At 34.6% G+C, this 21,055-nt stretch overlaps 1 protein-coding gene and 1 non-coding gene across 2 annotated transcripts in view; one reads left to right on the top strand and one right to left on the bottom strand.

Annotated features, from left to right (window-relative positions):
- LOC112058168 (uncharacterized) overlaps positions 1-21,055 on the bottom strand; it is a 59,753-nt gene that overhangs the window by 29,858 nt on the left and 8,840 nt on the right. The gene's annotated exons all lie outside the window — the stretch shown is intronic.
- Positions 2,772-2,843, top strand: Trnad-guc (transfer RNA aspartic acid (anticodon GUC)). Its single transcript has one exon. It is a non-coding gene; the product is annotated as a tRNA-Asp (tRNA).

Here is a 21,055-nt window from a genome sequence, read left to right as displayed (position 1 = left end):
GTCATATTTGGACGATTCTGATTGGTCGGTTTCTAATGTAATTGCATTGCGTATTTTTTTTGCTATAAATGTGTTTACTGCAATTAAATAAATACATTCATGTGTTACTCGTTGCGCACTATGGATACTAATATATAATAAATTTGGCAGAAGACGAAGATTCTGATGATGAAGACTCAGATGAAGATTAATTTTATTTAGTTAATAATTATATAATATGAAATATGTATTATATTAAATCAAATATTGTTAATTTTTTTAATTTTGTGAACAAGATACGATAATAAACTTTACTTATCGATAATATGTCTTTCATTGTTACACCCTTCACTAGACGGCTCCATAAGACCCATAAGTGCAAGCGAGATAGATATAGAGAAATGATTTATGGCCCTAAGACTCAGTTGTTAATGCTATTAGTATAGTGTAGTTGACTCATATCGAATTTAATATAAACCATACTAATTTCGTGTAGTAGGTACATGCAAAAAGCGTCCGAATTCTATCGATATCAATTTAAAAAAAAACGTATTTTATATTTTTTTTCCAAAAATATCAAAAGCGCTTTCGACCGTTTTGTGATGTCTCGATGTTGATGTCATACTAATTATTAACTATAGTAATTTTGTCAAACACTCCGTTTAGTTAAGTTTAGTGTCAACGTGACGTCATGAAACAAGTAAAATATGATTAGACCATTATGACCGACAACATTTTGGCTAGTATTGTCAAAAAAATATTTAATAATTAAATTTTTTACGTATTCATGTCTCAAAAAATATAATATTATTTTTTCAATCTAATAGAACGGCAATGAACAACTTAAGACCCTTTTAAAAAAGTTCAACTAGCCTATTAGGCGGAAAACCTGTGCTAGGAGTGAGTACGATAAAAAATAGTCCAACGGACGGGGATCGAACCACGATGATGACCGCTTTACCATGAAACTATCGTGATTGAACTGATACACATAATACTACATTTTAGACGGAACGGAAAAAATAAAGAATGGGCCTAGCAATGTTAGAAGAAAAAGAAGGTATATAGTTTACATAAACCACATTCGATGTTTACAACTGGCATACAAAAAAAAAATTCAGCGGCGTTGTCAATGCGGCGACTGAGCTCAGGTTTGCTAATTAGCATAGTTTTAACGTGTCACATGCGGTCCTTGCTTCACCTGTCTACCTCTTTTTCTTCTAACATCTTTGGGGTCTGGACGCAAATATGTACATACTAGAATAAAAAAGTAAATACGAACTATAACCGATGAAAACCGACGCTGGATTCGATGAGTGACGGAAAAAAGCTTTCTTGGTCTCGCGATTTGCTCAGAGCGTGTAACGCGCGATAAGGAACTTTGTTCCAGTAAGAATAATGTAAACAACCTATTAGAACAAAGTGGCTTACCTGTAAATCAACGTTTAATAAAATTAACCTGTCGTATATTAATTAATTTATAATAGCCACAGTACCTAGTATTATGTTGGTGACATTGCAAAGAAACAGCTTAAAAAGTAAATGTCCGATATTAATATTTAATAATGCCTTTAATCGATGCTAATACAAAGATCTTATCAGAAGTACAACAGGTTGGTATACAACATAAATGTTTTTATTAACCGACTTAAAGACGTAGTGAAAAATTAGGTTACTTAGGAACCCCAAAATGTTAGTTTATTGTTTAGTAAGAAAAATATTTGCTAAGCCAATCTGTGATTAATTTAACAATAGTCAAATATACATAATATTGTAGTTGATTCATATCAAATTTAATATAAACAATATTAATTTATAAAAGTTAAATCATGTATTATTTCAAATTTTCTCAACTTCAAAAACGCTGTCGTCCATTTTGTTTTTTTTTCTCTGTTGTAAAGTACCAATTTGGTACTTCATAAAATTACGATCTAGCCAACGTATATAACTAATTAGTGATTTAACTTTAACCTAAACTTATAATTGATTATTATTATACTAAGATAATGTCCAATGACTTAATCTTAGTCTTTTAAAGTAAGTGTAGTTGACACTATTTAGCCTATTGTTAAAAATTCTGAATCAATATTAAACTGGAAATAAATATTATTTTGAATGGAATTTACAATATTATTTAACGTTTTATCTATTCCTGATTACGAATGTTGTGCCAGCTGAAAATAATTAATTACATATTGTAACGAATGTTTTGAATTTATGACACTAACTGTACATGGCTATATAATCACGATATTTTTTTAATCTGGTAGAATGAACAACTTAAGACGAATTAAAAAAAATTGTCATTTGTCTATTGTTATAAATTCTGCATCAATATTATTTAAATAAAAACTAAACTTGAATGAATGGAATGTACAATATTATTTAACGTTTTATCTATTCCTGATTATGAATGTAGTGCCAGCTGAAAATAAATAAATTGTCATTTGTCTATTGTAACGAATGTTTTGCACTTATGATACTGACTGTACCTCTACATAATCACGCATCGTTATGTTGTATTAAAATGTATGTAGAACTTGTTCTTACCTCTAACAAGGCATTGTTTAACGCAAAACTATTACACGGTAATTGATATCGGTCGAAAAACACGGAAGTCAATGCAAACGAACATCCTTCGTAGAAAAAATAATTAATTATAAGAATTAAACTAAGATCACTTAAATCTAATACATATAAAAAATATGCCCTTGTCTGAAAATTATTGTTTAATACAAAAAAATATATAAATTTTTATGGTATGGTTCGTTATTTCGATAGTATATTCATAATCCTCGGTAGTATAGTGGTAAGTATCCCCGCCTGTCACGCGGGAGACCGGGGTTCGATTCCCCGCCGGGGAGGACTTTTTTTAATGCAGTAAAAATATGATATAAATATAAAATGCTACTTTATTTTTTAAAAAATCATATTGTTTTGAAATTAAAAGATCTTAATGCTGCTAGAAAACGCAGTGTTGGTCGACCCCTCACCAGGTGGACTGATGACATCAAGCGAGTCGCAGGGATTCGCTGGATGCAGGCAGCTCAGGATCGTGAGATTAGGACGTCCCTACAAAAGGCCTATGTCGTGCAGTATGCGTCCATCGGCTGATATGATGATGAGAATAATGAAACGATCTTAGTAAAATCTAATAATTGAGTAACAAAGATCCAAACCCTCACCAGGTGGACTGACGACATCAAGCGTGTCGCAGGGATTCGCTCGATGCAGGCGACTCAGAATCGTGTTATTAGGACGTCCCTACAAAAGCCCTATGTCCATTCAATTGGCTAATGTGATGATGATGATAATGAACAGATCTATGTAAAATCTAATAATAATTAAGAGTGATAGCCCAGTGGATATAACCTCTGCCCCCGATTACGGAGGGTGTGGGTTCGAATCCGGTCCTGGCATACACCTCCAACTTTACAATTGTGTGCATTTTAAGAAATTAAATATCACGTGTTTGAGACACGTGATATTTAATTTCTTAAAAGTGTTTCACGGTGAAGGAAAAACATCGTGAGGAAACCTGCATACCAGAGAATTTTCTTAATTCTCTGCGTGTGTGAAGTCTGCCAATCCGCATTGGGCCAGCGTGGTGGACTATTGACCTAATCTTATTCTGAGAGAAATTCAGCAGTGAGCCGAATATGGGTTGATAATGATGAAACTTTTGCATTTATTCTATAACTAGACTGCATTATATAGATATTTCTCGAGTAGAAGTTCAATGCAAACTATTTTTAGCATCATAATATACTGCTAAATAAATGAACACCCGACCGTATATTATTAGTAACGGATTGTGTGCCGATAACATTTTGTCGTGTAACGTAGATTCGTTACGCAACATCGCCATCGGTCGACCATGACCTCGGCTCTCACTGAGGCGTACAACCGGCTGGGTATACATTTGCATCTTCATCACGCCGCTAAACGAAGTGCTTACATTGTTTTTATTTCGTTTTTGAATGCTTCATTATGGGTAACTAGCGGATGCCCGCGACTTCGTCCGCTTTTAAAGTTCCTTTAATACTTCTTTCTTGAAAATTCCGTTCTTAGCGGACCTCTACTAATTGTAAACTATCTCCCTGCCCAATTTCATCTTTGTTTGTCAAGTGGTTTTTGAGATTTCGTGATGAATGACCTTTCACGTTTATAAATTAAGATTAAGATTATTATGACATACAATCCTCTGCAAAATCCACATAATCCGTATAACAGCCCACTACAGGGCATTCCTTCATAAAGTAGATAGGATATGGAGCTTAGCCCACTATGCTGCTCCAGTGTGGGTCGGTGGGCTTAGTGTGATAATGAACTTTTTTTTTTATTTTCTACAACTTAGCCCTTGACTACAATCTCTCCCTGATGGTAAGGTAAACACCAACCTCCCAACTCCGGACATAAAAAGAAAAGCTCAGTATTTAATAAACCGACACAAGAGTCGAACCCAAGACCTCGTGAATTGAAACCACTGGACTAATAAAGCATTTAAGAGTCAGAGAAGCGAAGTGATCTTCACTGCGCGACTAAATGAAGTGTCTACATTGTTTTTACTTCGTTTTGAATGATTCATTAACGATAAGTGATATTTAATTTCTTAAAATGCACATAACTGAAAAGTTGGAGGTGCATGCCGCGGACTGGATTAGAACCTACGCCCTCCAAATCGAAGGCCGAGTTCATATACTGTTCATATCCCGTCTCTCCATAAACTTTACCCATTTATTATAGATGGAAAAATACTAAAAACTCAAACGTGCGTTTGAAACTTGCGTTTGACGGCCTCCGTGGCGCAGTGGTATACGCGGTGGATTTACAAGACGGAGGTCTTGGGTTCGATCCCCGGCTGGGCCGATTGAGATTTTCTTAATTGACCCAGGTCTGGCTGATGGGAGGCTTTGGCCGTAATTAGTTACCACCCTACCGGCAAAGACGTACCGACGCGCGTAGAGTGTGGATTTTCATCCTCCTCCTAACAAGTTAGCCCGCTTCGATCTTAGATTGCATCATCACTTACTATCAGGTGAGATTGTAGTCAAGGGCTAACGTGTAAAGAATAAAAAAAAAACGAAGAACTTTAACAGAACGGTTGTGTGCTTGTCGATTCTGATTCAGCTTTATGTACACGAGTGTCTGATTAAGTTTAAATTTAGAACGAAACAAAGCGAGGCGCTGATTTAATCTTATCGTGCTGCCTTTTTAATAAAATTCGGATGTCTTCGAATCAGGTTCACCCGATTACGTAGCTTACACAACGATTCGGCAATGGAGGTCGTACGTTACGTGAACCGTACCGCGATTGTTTATTACCGAAAGTCGAAACACGAGGGACGCGTGCAATACCTAATTATAGCTTTCTGGCTCATCACTCTTTAAATCTTTACATGCCTTAAGGTGAATCTACAGCGAATTGCAAAATTTTAAACAGATTATGATTGCGTTCATAAGAAGGCTCAGAGCCAAGCGGGCGATGGAACGAGCCATGCTCGGTGTGCCTCTGCGTGATCGAATCAAAAATGAGGAGATCTGTAGAAGAACTAAAGTCGCCGACATAGCTCAACGAGTCTCAAAGCTGAAGTGGAAATGGGCCGATCGTTCGAGTTCTGTGTTGTCGGTCCAGTGCCTATGGCCTGTGGCTTCGGTTCACGAGGTTTTTGGGATTGCTGGGACTATAGCAAAGTTACACATCAATTCTGTTTCTACAAACGGTAACGTTTCTAAAAATAAAAAATGTTTGGAATATTTATTATCGATAGGTTAGATATTTTTATTATCGATAGGTTATTTTTATTATCGATCGATTATCGGTACAATATTTTTATTATAGATAGTTTTTAAAGCGTTTTCGTTTGTAGATAGAGCATCGATGTGTAACTTGGGTAGAAGCCCTGGTTCGGGCTACGAAATAAGGAGCTTTAGTTTCTCACAAGAAATCCTTTGTATTATTATATAATTTGACAGTGGTCATTACAAAGTCAAACAATATCAGCCTAAGCTCGCCAACCTGCATGGTGGATCTAAGCTCCATATATCTTCTTCGGTAAGGAGTAAGACCTGGCGGTGGCCCTCTAATGGGCCATTAAAGTAGACTGATAATAATGATGAACAAACAAATTATATCCTCGTCTAGGTGCTATCGCTTGAAGTTATGATATTTACTACATCGCGTGCGAAAAATTGTGTGAACCATGATTATAGAATAATTTCATAAGTGGGTTTTATCTAACTCCATGTATGTCAGGAGAAATTCTGTTATTCAGTAATTTACACAATCATTTATACAATTTTGAGACAATATATGCGTGACTAATAAAGCTATACGTATACCAACACAATGAAAATTAACTGCCAATTTAATTTAAATCTTTTTTGTGTTGCTAAAGTATTCCTGTCTTTTGAAATTTTCTTAATTTTATTTATTCAAACAAAAGCATATTGAAATACAGGCCAACCAAAAACAAAAACCTCGATGTTGCTGTAAAAATAGGGAATTTCTTCTACTAATCGGTTTCACAACCGACCCTTAATACGTTAGTAGAAAGTTATAACGTCACAACGTACAAATTTAACAATATTGGTATAAATCTTTTTTTTTTTTTATTCTTTACAAGTTAGCCCTTGACTACAATCTCACCTGATGGTAAGTGATGATGCAGTCTAAGATGGAAGCGGGCTAACTTTTTAGGAGGAGGATGAAAATCCACACCCCTTTCGGTTTCTACACGGCATCGTACCGGAACGCTAAATCGCTTGGCGGTACGTTTTTGCCGGTAGGGTGGTAACTAGCCACGGCCGAAGCCTCCCACCAGCCAGACTTGGACAAATTAATAAAATCTCAATCTGCCCAGCCGGGGATCGAACCCAGGACCTCCGTCTTGTAAATCCACCGCGCATACCACTGCGCCACGGAGGCCATAATCTAAGTAAGTATATCTATTCTATGCAGATTTAATTTTTTAGTATATTTATTTTTTAGTTTATACTGTCGTTAATAGTTGTATTTCATATTTATTTATTCTTTTACTTCATTGGTTTAAAACGGCACGGTATAAAAAGGTTTCATTAAAACTAGTTGTTCCTCACAACTTCACGCTCAATTAATCTGTTAAAAATTATCACGACAACACAAAATTAATAACAACTCCAACGAGATTTTAATAACAGCGTTCAATGAATCGGTAATCCATACATTATAATGTTTTACGATTACCTAATAACCTCATAATACTCGTAGATTTAACGCTAACCAAAAGGTCTTATGAAAAGTTGTTAGGAAATTTATGATAGACTCAATTACAGCAGTTTAATATTTCACAGTTGCTTGTAAACCAGCTGTATTAAATTTTGTGCATACTCGTGTCTTCCGAAACACATCACGACACTCTTGAGATCAAATCCACTGCTTACGAAACCTTTAATTTGTAATATACTCCTTTATATGTGCCTCGAAGAATACGTAAAGCCGTTAGTCCCGGTCATTATCATTAGCTTCCATTAGCGGCCGTTAACTTAAAATTATCACCTTAATACCGCCAACCCTCACTGGAGCAGAGTGGTGGGTCTAACTTCCATATCATCACTCTTTTATGGGTCAAGGCTTTAGGCTAGAACATATAGTGAGCCTTTAAAATAGGCTGTTAATGACGATACTCCATTACCTATGTACTTAGCTTTATTGTTTTGGTCCTGAGCTATGTAAGTACAAACAGTACAAAACAAGTAGAGTACTTTTAGAGCAACCATGAATAAATTTTGAATCGCTTAGTGCGTAAAGACTTTTTTTTTTAATCTTTACAAGTTAGCCCTTGACAATTATCTCACCTGATGGTAAGTGATTATGCTATCTAAGATGGAATCGGACTAATTTGTTAGGAGGAGGATGAAAATCCACACCCCTTGCGGTTTGTACACAACATCGTACCGGAACGCTAAATCGCTTAGCAGTACGTCTTTGTCGGTAGCTACGGCTGAAGCCTCCCACCAGCCAAAATTACTCTTTGGTAATCCATGATTAATTTTAAATAAATATTATCTTAATTAAAGCCGATTAAACCTAGGATTTCTGAAGTAATTGCGCCATAAGGGTAGCCAAAATATTGGGATATAAACACAGAACATGGAAAACGCTAAAGGTAACGCTACAAACTATATTTTATTAAGATAAACAGTCGTAAATCGTGTCATAGAAAGCTAGTAAATCTCACAAATAGATAACAATGGAACATTACTGTTACACTGACGGTATCGATCTACATACATACGAGTACACACAATCAAATCAAAAATATTTTTCATCTATTAATAAATACCCATGTAAAAATTGTTTTTTTTTTGGTTAAACAGTTTTGTAACGTAGATAATATGTACTGAAAACAAAAATATAACTCCGTAAGGTAATAAGACAAAACAATGACATCGACATGTGGACATTCTATCTAGCGGACCCGGTCAAGCTTCGCTTTGACTTATGTGCACTTCTTCCCTACCCCTACCTCTACCCCTACCCCACCCCTACGCTAGCCCTACACTACCCCTATCCTACTCCTACCCTACCCTACCATACTCTACCCTACCCCTGCTCTACCTCCACCCTACCCATTATTCTACCCCTACAAACCCCTAACCTACTTCTGAATCTATAGAATAAATGTTAATCATTTGTCAGCATTTCTGAACGCTCGTATAAATGTCAATCATTACATAAACAGTATTTGACAGGATGAACAAAAAAGGTTTGACAGGTACTATACACAGTAACGTTTAAGGAAAATTATTCATCTTTCATAATTATTTTTTATATATTCTATTATCTATTCTTGGCGGAGACAAATCCAAAAAACCATGAAAATCGGTCCAGCAGATCTCGAGTTATAAGTGTTATAACAAACCCGACTTTCTTTTATATATATAGATTTAAGTTAATTATTTTAGTATATAATCATCAGAACTATATGTGTGTACCGAATATCATATCAATCTGTCAACAGGTAAATTTCAATTAGATCCAATAAACAGGGCAAGCTAAATAAAACCGTTTAATAATTCACGGAATAGTTAAATTTGAAAATCAAATATTTACAGTCGTTAAACTTAATAGCTTTTGGTAATAATTGAAAGAAACTTAGACTCTCTCTTAATTGGATAAATAATTGCAAACACGACCCATCTCAAACCTATTACGCCAATCTTACGAAACCAAAATAAAATAGTGATATATTATTATTAGTGCGAATTTCGTCATGTTTTACACAGTTCATATCTTGACTATAAATCTATAAAGAAAGTTTCACTTTTGAATGCGATAACGATAATATCTATTCGTATATTTAAGAGCCCCTTCACACTAGCATTTTCGTTCATTCGTTTCCATTGTCGTGCGTAGACGCCACGACTACTCGATGTTCACGTCTTGTTTAAGTTCTTTACGCGCGTCTATTATGTGCAAGTGTTTTTATAACTCAAGAACGTGAGTTTCGAATTCGACTCTATGTATAGTATTTTATTATAGTCTAAGAGCCTAAAACAGTCAAATTAGACTGAAATTTGAAATAGATAACATACATGCTACTATTTATATAGGAAAAATCTATAATCACGCGGAACTTTTGAAATTAAATTTTAATTTAATTTTAATTTTTAACTAATGTTAAAAATTAAAAATAGATTAAGTAAGTAGAAAGATTGAAACAGCTACAGCTATTTGCTTATATGTTTTACAAATATAAGCAAAATTCTCCTTGCGATTAAATTAGTCGTTAAGACGAGCGTGAGCGACAGTAACTTAACGAACGAAGATCGAAACAATGACCTATTGGCCTATCTATGGGCTAAGTCTAACCCGAAAGATACCAACTTTTATCGAGATTAACATTAATTTATTTATATTACCCAACCTTAACGAAAGTAAGTTGAACAGCATTACCCCAAAACCAAATTCTTGTTGATCTTTTCGCTTTGAACCTTTGAGCAATTTTGCGTGTCGTCTTCCAATTAGCATATAATGGGTACTCGCGGTTTGCACAATGTAGGAATTAGAACACATCGCTACATGGTTTAGTAATCTTTTATTATCCACATGTTCAACTGTTGATGTTGTTAAGTGACGTAGTACTTACGGTTTTGAGCTCGTCTGGAGACTGGGGTAGAATATTAATATTATTGAGTATGCTTACCTGCAACAATGTAAAAGATAATTTTATTTATAAGTCGCAGTGCCAAAAAATTTTACCGAATCATTTCACCGCGGCTAGTTGCATCGACTGGTGACAGAAGGGCTGGCTCATTTTTTGCGCAAAGGATCAGCCTGGCTGTCCAGCGCGGAAATGCAGCCAGCATTCTTGCCACCATTCCACGTGGGCATGATTTGTATAGTTATTAGGATCAGTTAGCTTAAGTGCCATATTGTATTCTTTCTCAATAATAAAAACAAATTTATATATATTTTACATTTTAAATTCTCACGCTGCGGTGTTCTGAAATTTTGCTTTTGCATATCGTGTAGGTCTGAAAATCATCTAACATCTATTTTTCATACGCCTTAGGTATCTAACCTACTCTTAAATTATTTTTTGTTATTTTTTTTAACAGTTTTTTTATTTATATTTTATTAGGATTTAACATTGAAAGATATATACAACCCTCAATTTTACCTTTTCTATTCAACCCCCAATTTTATGAGGCAAAACAAATGATTTCTGAGTCACCTAGTAATATATAAAATTTACGCCTCTTGGTTCAATAGTTATTCTGCTGTCTCAGTTCGAAACCTGGTTTGGGCAATATAGTATTGGTTTTTCTTTCTTACAAGAAATTCTTAATTGGATCAATAGCATTGGGAAGTTGATAGAGTTAAAACCAAGTGTAATAAAAGTAAATATTTTGTGTATGTTAGACATTTAAATATTTCTTCCTAAATAAAGTCGACTTGTGATTGTGATGAATTAACTAAAATTAATAATTATGGAATTTATGTCCAACCCCGCCCCGTAATTGAGACGCCCCGGTTTTACCGGCATATTTCCTGTGGGAATGTGGGGTAATATATAAACATATGTTACTAGCTGATAATGTGGTTTTCCATTGGTGAAATATTTTTAAAACATCAAGTAAACAAATTCACTTTCGCATTTATAAATGTTAAGTATGAATGTTATTGCTTGCTTTACATGAGAAGAATAAACACACCTAAATTAAACGTAAAGATTTTCTACCATTTTCTGCTAAGATGAGGTAATGAAATGTGCGCACTCAAGTAGAAAATGTATTGTGGTAAAATTGAAAAGTGATGAATTTTATAGCATAATCAAACTTTAACAACTGAAGTCATTAAGACTAATGTCACTATTCCACAAAGCATAAACCACAATTTTTACCTATTCATGCAGTAAATTCTAAAGCGCCAACATAACTATTGAATTCCTCCGGAAACAAATTAGTGGTTAGAAAGCTCTAGTCACAATGGCTTATCTAAGATTTGAAGTGCATTAAATTTGTGATTAATATTCTTCGAGCTTTTACGTGATATTAAATCACTAACCGGAACTTACTATTTTTGTCAAATAAATAATTTTTGCCGTGATAGCCCAGTGGATATGACTTCTGTCTCTAATTCCGGAGGGCGCAGGTTCGAATCTGGTCCGAGGAATGCACCTCCAACATTTTAGTTGTGAGCATTTTAAGAAATTAAATGTCACGTATCTCCAACGGCAAAGAAAAAACATCGTGAGGAAACCTGCATACCAGAGAATTTTCTTAATTGCTTGCGTGTGTGAAGTCTGTCAATCCGCATTGGGCCAGCATGGTGGACTATTGGCTTAACCTCTTTTATTCTGAGAGGAGACTCGAGCTAAGCAGTGAGCCGAATATGGGTTGATAATGATGAAATAATTTTTATACCGAAATAAACATCATAAGCCACTGCTTCCTCCCTATTCTTCTTTAGGTCCCTTTATAAATATTGAAGCAAACATTTTTTCAACCGTGTCTTTCCCAGACCTTGACCTTGACAAAATACCATCCTCATCTCGATCCGTCCATCATCAAAACTAATACCAATACCAAGAGGTAAAAAATTTAAGCTACAACTTTACATTTTTTATTAAACAGGAATAATAATTATCATGTTATTTAATTACAAACTTCAATCATATGAATGGACGTACATTGTAATTTGTAGTAGGTAATCACACCTGTACATATTTATTAGATCTGCAATATATTACCGAGTTCTTTGTTTAATTGTCTTCATTAGGCATTTATTAAGTGAAGACTCAAATAGATGATCATTACGTAATTGCATGTATTATTACATCCTGGATGCATTTGCAACACGATTTTGTGATCGCAATCTGCAGTGGTTCGCCATGAGGCATAAGTCACGAAATTGTTCTAACTTGTACTTACATTAGATATCTAAGGTAAACTAACTGACTGTTTCGCTTTTGTGTCATAGCTCAAAAACTTTCACTCATGATTTTGAGTTTAATGATATAAACGATTTTGAAAGAATTAATGTTAAAGCTTTTTAAAATGTAAGGTAAACTTACTGACCGTTTGTCTTTTGTGACATAGCTTAAACCTTTACTCATGATTTTGAGTTTCATGATTTAAACGATTTCGAAAGAATTAATGGTTTGTTAAATACCGCAAAGTTTGCAACAAAGGTTCGGATCGGATTCGGATTTCAGCTCTAGCTTCTATATGATTAATTTTGTAAATTTTCTCATGTGAGTTTCGGCCTAGACAGGGTATTACCATATTGGTAAAAAGTACCAAATGATTTAGCAACCCTGATAGGCAAAACTTACATATTAAATATAAACTATATATATCATATTTATGTATGGTCCTGATTTCAAAAAATATCCGTTAAATTGTGTCATTTTCAATGTAAAAAAAGCCGCTGACCGAAACAGAATCTACCACTTATAAACACCATTCAAATGCGTACATGAAATAAATCATAAAAGTAGGTATACACACTAATATACACTTACATATAATAAAATATAATTCTACACTAGGCAATAATATATCACGGCTCAATATTGATTCAAGTTACAAAATATATAAGAAGCAATAACTTACAGTGTTTCTTATTATATTATCTTAATATGAATTTATTAGCCCGACTCTGCTAAATTGAAAGGATGATGTTTTGCTCACTTATTATAGTTTATGGTGATGCGTTGCAACATAACTTTTATTACATAGAAATTAATTTGTAACAATTTCTCGCTGCAATACTAATTTAGAACTTCAATCTTTATCTAATATTTTGTGATGTAATTACTTATTACCACTGTTTCATGAGATGTGATATTGTACAAAAATATATTGACGAGCTCCTACTACCTTAATAATTCTTATACCGGTTTGGGTTTTCGAGGGAAACATAATAAAAAAAAAACAAAATCCAACAAAAAGTAAAGGTTTTTTCTAGAATAATGCATGGTATCAGTATCTAATATACATAGACAATAGACATATTCATTATTCAACATCATCATATCAGCCGATGGACGTCCACTGCAGGACATAGGCCTTTTGTAGGGACTTCCAAACATCAAGATCCTGAGCCGCCTGCATCCAGCGAATCCCTGCAACTCGCTTGATGTCGTCAGTCCACTTGGTGGGGGGCCAACCAACACAACAACCAAAACTTCTAGGGCGGGGTCGCCATTCCAATACCTTTGGACCCCAACATCCATCGGCCTTAAAATAGGCTGATATGATGAAAAATGCTATTACGACGGTTTTCTATCATCCTGTATGCGTTGTTACGCAGCAACGCGCCGCTTTAGTGTGTGTCCGTCCTTAATGTTCTTATTAGTTAGATAATCTAAAACCATAAATCGGTTGAATATTTCAAACATTAAAACATAACGGACGAACTAATAGGCAGTTTTAAGGCGATATCTATTACAACCAAGCCTCACAAAATTCCAACCCATATAATTAAATCAATTTGCGAAATTGTGCAAATTAGTGCCTTCGCAATAGACGCATACTATATTACTAACCTTTGGACCTTTTAAATGGTTTTAACAAATGATGAGCTTATAGTTGTAAATAGAGTAAAAGTTAATGGTGGCCAGACCATCGTCATTTTATAAGAGCTTCTTTTTTTAACCCCGACGAAAAATTAGGGGTGTTATAAGTTTGACGTGCCTGTCAGTCTGTTTGTTTGTCTGTGGCACCATACCTCCGAACGGATGAAGCGATTTCAAATTAGTTTTTTGTATGAAAGGTGACGTATGAGCGAGTGTTCTTACATATGTTTGATGAAAATCGGTTGAGCCGTTTAAAAGTTCTGGGGGTTGGAAGTGGAGAAGAATAACCGAAAGTTTGCAAATATACTCGAGTGGAGTCTCAAATGAAAGCACACTGAAAGAGAATATTGATGACTTGATCGAGAGTGTAATTAATAATAATTTCATGACCTTCAGGAGTTTTCAAAATTTTAATTTAAAGAAAATGTTGTAAAAGCTTGAAGCTTAGAACCTATGTGAGTCGGCTCCATAGGTATAGGACTTTTCACCGGACCGGATCAACATTGCATTGAGTCAGCGGATCAACATTCCATTGGAACCGCATTGGGCCAGCGTGGTGGACTATTGGCCTAACATCTCATTCTGAGAGGAGACACGAGCTCAGCAGTAAGCCCAATATGCCGAATCGAGCCGAGTGAGTTGATAACGACGATATTTACCTATGGTAGCAGCACTGTCTGACAAACTTCAAGTTATACAAAAGATGTGGCCAACAAAGTCTTTAGAATGTTAAGTTAATATAAATATTATATTTGTGACCTCAATAGAAGTTAATCTTTTTAAAAGGTGTCAGTAACAGATGAATATCAAATTTTGTTGCATATCAAATAAATTATTTTCAGCTATTGAAGGTCAGTGTATTATTTGAGAGTTAGTTGGCGCTTCCTTTACTTACTTTGTTTCAAAAATGCTTTATTTTTTTAGATCAATATGTAATAATTTATTTATTTTGCTACTATCCGCGAAAAGCCAACGAACCCATGCGACAACGTCACCCAGGTCCGACTAAATACTCTCTACGTACGTTTCACCCCGAAACCGGAGCATCCTCAGGAGATGTTGACTCTACAACGTGCAATTGCAAAGTCTATTGATTTTGCAATTGCACGTTCGGGGTGAAACGTACGTAGAGAGTATTTAGTCGGACCTGGGTGACGTTGTCGCATGGGTTCGTCGGCCTTTCGCTTATAATAAATAAATAAATTATTATATATTCATGATTAACTTCCGCAAAGTAACGCCTGCTACTATTCAATATTTTTTAGATCATTGACTTCCCTCGATCATGTTGAAAACCAATATATATCAACTGTCTTACAATTTTGGTAAAGTACCTTAAAGCAAATGCCAAAATTATTTCCGGTAGAAATGTTAGAAAATTATCATTTCTTTACCGATTTCACGTTATAGCTACTAAAACGTTAAAATAGAAACCGGCTAAAAAGTCCTCAATTGTAAGTCACCAATGCCGAACTTAGAATAGTGTTTTTTTGGTTGATCGATTAGGTACAACTCTTTTAAGTTTTAATTTTAACATAGGTGTGATACTTATCACGTGTTTATAACTTATATGGATATGTAATAAACAAGAATTGTAATAAAATATAAGTACTGTTCCTTCCAAGTAAGACCTCATTCGCACGAGAGTTTTTTAACGGATGTTAAAAAAGCGTTCAAATATAGTATGAAGTAAGGATGCATTCGTTACTTCGGGCCACCACCACCAAGTTGGCAGTGAAAGAATAAAAAAAAAGAAATAAGCTGTGAGACTGCACGTCAGTGTCAAATAATATCACCCCAAACATCACTAGAGTAGGGTAATGGGTCAAAACTCCAAACATTATCTATATGAGGTAAAATTTGTGGTATAGTCAGTAGAAAGCCTTGTAATTTGTGACTGTTATAAAATATATACTATCCCCCCTCGTTCACCCCGTCGTTTAATCTCCTATAAAAGTATTGTTTTTATAGAACCAATATGAAAAGGTGAAAAAATTACAATGAGTTTATTTCGAAATTATGCCACACATCACAATATCTCCAGTACACCATGACATCCAGGACAATACCCTGCGATGTGTGGCATAACCCAGAAAATGGCCCCAGCTCAGCACAATGCTACATGACCATTTGAATTAATGGTAATCAGTGGTTTGTTTACATCAAGTATTTACCGACTGAGGCTCTAATACAATGTTATTTATATATTCACTAGAGATTTCAGTCTCACACTGTTATAAGTATGATCATTAAAATGGGCAGGTAATGATGATGTGCAATGCTTGCTAACAATCATCGCTGTATGATAAATGTCGACGAATATGTACAAGCGAATCAACGTTTTGTATTATGATATCGGATGACCGAGGGCATCAGCCGTGTTCGCTATGCTAATAGATACATTATTCGCGATTTCAAAACACTTCGAGACATTTTGTTTAGCATCGCGAGCATGGGAAGATTCTGTGTCGAAACTGAATTAGATAGAAGGCAATTCGTGTTAGAATTAGATGAGGCAACCACCCAGCTTCGAAAGATATGTTTAACGGGTGTAAGCCGTTTGAAACCAAAGTTTATTTGAATGTAATGAAGATTCAGAGAACAACCACGAAGCGTTAGCTTTTAGCGTTTTGTGGAGGAGACCGACCATTTTTCATAGATTGCTGGGCCAAGGTTTGATGAATGAAGGCTTACAATATAAGGGTCGGCTTTGGTGTTTTTGACATATCACATCACAACACATCACACAGATTTTACTCTGGATTAACACATAAGCTACTTTTCATTTTAGGTTCCCGCGGGATTTGTGAAAAACTGAATTCCACGCGGATGAAATCACAGGCGTCCGCTATTTATTAACAAAGGGACTTTTTGTCTTTTATTTCATTTATAAGATAAATAAGATAAATATACTTTATTTGCACACCACAAAGACAAAAACAAGTGAAATAAAAAACAAATTAAGAAGAGATCAGCATACAAAAGGCGGCCTTATCGCTAAGTAGCGATTTCTTCCAGGCAACCTTCGGTTTAGGATAACTTAAGGACATCAGCAGGTGGCATAAAACAAAAATAACCATAGTATTAGTAATACACATACATACAAATAATTTACATCCTAATACATAAACAATATTACACAAATACCTACAATAATGAATAAAATACATATCAAAATATACTAATAAATACCTTATATTGAAAAGAAATAATATATACAGATCGTCTTTACTGCACCAGATAATGAGTCTTTACGGCATTTTTAAAAATGTCCAGTGTCTTTATGTAACGTGCTGGGTCCAAAATGGTCGATCTCCTTCAATTCTGTTTGTCAAAATATTCGCACCTCATTTTATTTAATGAGATGCAATTATTGTGAATAAAACGTGCTGAGAATGAGAACATTTGTTTATAAATTACATACTTACATGTACTACTTTATCAGGAAGAAAAACATCCGACACACGTTTTATAACTATTCATAACAACAGTAAATTGACTTGAGGTTTAAAAAATATTTTTATACAAAGTTATTTTTTTTCCAATATCCAAATAAGGTTTTTACTTTTTTTAAATGTCAGAGTACATATGCTAAACTCAGTGTATATTTAGAAGTTATGAATGTTATTTAAACGGGTACATACCACGATAAAATGACGAGATTTTTAATGTCGATATTTCGACCCAGTTGCATGGATCGTGGTCACGACGGAACTGAAGTTGCGAGATGAGAAGTGAAGTCAGCTGTTAGGGGCAGAATCGATCTACCCTCTTTCTCGTTCTTTTTCTTTTTTCAACGACCTCGCGTTTTTGGCTGTTTAGGCAAACCACACTCACGATATCGCTTTTGTTATTATGCGTATCGCGGCGCCCTCTTGGTTTGCACAATTCTACGACCGGGTATGTACGACGTGGTATGTACCCGTTTAAATAACATTCATAATGAACAACTACGAAATGAGTTTAAAATATATTTAGAATATTTATTTAAAGCTTCAAATGATAGCAGTCTGAAGGTTTATCAATATCGGGGAAAAACGCGATACCTTAATTTAATGTACTCAAGAATAATCATAATCATAAATAATGTTGTTTTTTTTAATTTTGAACTACTTAACCAAACACTAACAATTTATAGAATTTCGAGTCGAAACACAACTGTTACAAAATGATAAAGATAATACAGAAGTGTACACAAACGTAACAGTCGACGATCGTTGCTTCCTTATTCCTTGAACATCAAAACAGCATTACATGTAATCCGTTTCTATTTAACTAGGGCAGTGAAAGCTTTCCAATCAACACCAAATAAGGCGAACGGAGCAAGGGACAGATGTAAAACGTGAGATATCCTCTAACAAAGAGCCCCTTTAAGATTGCCGTATCTAATCTGTTACTTATGTGAAAGGATTATTTTATGCTGATCCGTTGTCTCTTTGCACGATTGACTCCAACGTTTTAAATTACCACTGTGATGTTTGTTTAATCTGTTTGCATATTCTTGGATTTGTTGTATATTAAACTGTCTTCTATAAATGTAAACCTTTTAGAATATTTATACTTTTTGTTACTCGATAACTGAGGATTTGGAAAGAAAGTGGCACAGATATTGATTAAAATTAGGAATAACGCTTGGTCTTCTCTTTATCCCGATATTCCAAAATAAATAAGATCCTCGCGGGTAAAACTGAGAGCAAACTAGAAATATAAATTTAAATTCCTGCTTTAATTCGTAACATTTTAAATAAATTCGCTTCCCGCCATCTGTAGGTACGCTTGGTTAATTAAAATACGCAAGAGATTTTAACACGGTTTTTGTCATTATAGTAAAACTCGAGAAAAACATTAGTATGTATAACATTGTTTACCACAACATGAGCTTTTGCTGTAATCTATAATTCTAATATAATAAATTCCTTATACCCAAAATAGGAGGGCATAAGAGCACGTGGCAGGTCACCAACGCGCTGGACTGACCAAGTGAAAACCGCTTTCCACGGCTCGCTCCACGAATGTGCTAGAAGATCAACACTATGGGAGGAATGGCGACGGATAGTGAGGGTTGCCACTCACTTAAATTACAACCACGACCACTGTCAATAGTGTAACGACAAAGAAGATACTAAGTATATCATTAAGTTATACTTAGGTCTTGAATTTTTGGTATACAGTATAACGACATTTACGAAACTATGGATTTCTATAATCGGTTGGTCTTGAGTTCTATTACTAGATTTAGTCAATTCAGGAATTATTGGCATCAGTTGAAGTAGGTCAGAGTCGTAGTGTTCAGTCGTTGCTAGAAACTCTACCGATGATTTTTTTCCAATGGTGTAATTCAAATTCAAACTCAAATTTCATTTATTTCAATTGGGCTTAATTTACAAGCACTTTTGAAAAGTCAGGTTATGTCATGATTTAATGGTGGTAATTGAAGTCGGAAACTTAAAATTAAAGTTACTAGGGTTCCAAACGCGTCTCAGAAGAGCCCACAACAAACTCAGCCAAGGTTTATTTTTTTTGTTTACCACCATTTTACAAACTCACTTATCTAGAACTACGCACAAGCGTATAGTGCAGTTCAACACCAACTTTAAAAATAAGTAAGTACTCTAGAGATATGTTCTCTAAAAATAATTAAAAACTTTTGACAGTTGTTTGATTCTGAGAAACAAAACAAAAGCAATAATAGGTATATAAGTTAATTTTTTATTAATAATTGCCAACCCTAATAAATTAGTACTTGTTGTTTTCGATCTCGTTTCTAGTAACACAGTAGCTCATAAGTATCAAATGAGTAATTGTTATTGAAACGTCGATGGAAACATTGCTCACCCTTCAATTGTCAAATAGGTTAAAGAATTATGAGATAATGTTACTCGGTGAATGTTGTTTGTAATACAATATTCCTTTCGGGTTTTATTTTACAGCAGCTTTGATAGTGAACCTATGAAACACTGGCGCGATCGGTCGAAAAGGTTTTGAGATTAAAAAATATGTTTGCAAGTAAATCGATATTTTATCTATCCTTGTCATCAAATACTAACCTTATTTATTATCAAAAATATCGATCTCTGATCTACACTAATAAAAAGAGGAATTTTTTTTTTGTTCGTTTGTTATTTGATAAGCACCAAAACTGTTGCAGGCTAATTCACTATCTTTGATGTGTGCTAGTAGATATAATATACGAAATTGAGATTCTATGTAAAAATGTCATCCAGGGCTTACTGGTGGATATTACACAATACACATTAGGTAAATGACATTTTGTCTATTGGTTTGATGTTTATTTTAATGGGTTGATAATAAAGATCAAAATAGTGAATCGGCTAGCTAGTCCAATTTTAAAAATTAATTTAATAATGAAAAACTACATTATCAGCAAATAACAGTATGTACTTGAATATTTTATCCACAGGAACGTGAACTACGCAGGTGAAACCGCAGTTGGTCCACTAGTATTCAAAATTTCTATTTCAAACAATAACTGATAGAAATCAGTAAAGAAATAGATTAAAAAGACGTACCTAAGTATTTTCATATTACTAACGGTTTATCACCGGTAGTGAAATTAACAGTATTTTGTAATTAATGATTTCTAAGGTCATGATCAAGAACAAGATTGAGACATAAAATAAAGTCACGAAATTATAGGAAATCAAAGTACCTACCGTAATTCTTAAAACTGCGTGTTAGACTCGCTAATTATTCGCGTTTGTAATGCAGCAACCAAAAAACTAAGGACAGAATCGTAAACCAGAATTAATGAATTTATCAAATCTGTACGAAAATTAACAAACTTATTTCAACATGATATTTTTAGCAAACACTTCCTACCTAAGGTAGTGGATTTTTTTTTTTATTTTTTATTCTTTACATGTTAGCCCTTGACTACAATCTCATCTGATGGTAAGTGATGATGCAGTCTAAGATGGAAGCGGGCTAACTTGTTAGGAGAAGGATGAAAATCCACACCCCTTTTGGTTTCAACACGGTATCGTACCGGA

This window comes from Bicyclus anynana, chromosome 7, assembly GCF_947172395.1.
Source record: "Bicyclus anynana chromosome 7, ilBicAnyn1.1, whole genome shotgun sequence".
NCBI lineage: Eukaryota > Metazoa > Arthropoda > Insecta > Lepidoptera > Nymphalidae > Bicyclus > Bicyclus anynana.
This window is presented reverse-complemented; position numbering and strand designations above follow the sequence as displayed.